Consider the following 1,059-nt stretch of genomic DNA (forward strand, 5'->3'; position numbering starts at 1 on the left):
GGGTTGTCTTGGGCAGGTATCATAGAGTAGATCTAGGTTTGAACAGTAGGCCCCGGTCACATGAATTACTTTTTACTTGGGACTTGGGACCCACGACCCACAAGTTGTAGCTGTATATAGCTGGATCTGGTTAGATCTATAGACGGGGATCAAGGGTAAACATGCAATCTATTGTACTTGACTTCGTGTAGGCTAGTTTTCAATGTTTTCACATGATGGATACCCCCATTTATTGAAAATTCGTTGCCAGGTATCTGTCACCTTTTACGATTTTAATTTTATGTGACGAAAGGGTTCGTGCTGTTCTTTTGCTTCTTTTTTAAAAATTAATTAAGGGGGGTGGGGTATTTGATTTTGCAATGTTTGGTTTTCTCCTTCATACACACTCACGCATTCAAAGCGGCAGGAATTATATCTAGAATCTAGATATCTTTTTGCAATTGAAATCGAACTCGGTATTTTTGTTGTTTTCGGATTGAAATTATCCGAATTCCTGTCATTACCAAGACGATTGTAAAAGTAGGACCCATTGTGCACCCGTAACTCTCATTTCCTCAGGAATCAATGCAACGCTTTCTTTATTATAATACAATATTATTCTCTAGATCTAATGCGATTGAAAAGAAAAATCTATGATATAGTAGGCCTGGGGACCTTGCCAGGTGTGAGTGCGAAGGCTCGATGAGGACAAAAAGAAAGTTTATAAGCCCAATGTTAAGAAAATAGAGAAAGATCTAATCTAATATAATCTATCATGTGTAAGAACGGCCATCTGGAAAACATAACAGTATAACAGACTTAAGACACATGCATGTGTACATGTACTAGGTAAAAAATGTGTTTTTTAGGACCGATAGGGTACCATCATGTCATCAGGGCATGCAAACTTTTGAGAGAGTAGAGCAGACATGTCAACAAATCCGTACACGATGATGTACCGGTACATGTGACATGAATTGCCTCATTTGCATAGAGAGTTGATAGAGAATCATCATATCCTCTCAGTTCTTTCATTCGAACGCATCAATGCCTACAGGTCACATGTTAACTGCCCTCCCC

Source organism: Aplysia californica, unplaced genomic scaffold (genome assembly GCF_000002075.1).
Source record: "Aplysia californica isolate F4 #8 unplaced genomic scaffold, AplCal3.0 scaffold00828, whole genome shotgun sequence".
Classification (NCBI taxonomy): Eukaryota; Metazoa; Mollusca; class Gastropoda; order Aplysiida; family Aplysiidae; genus Aplysia; species Aplysia californica.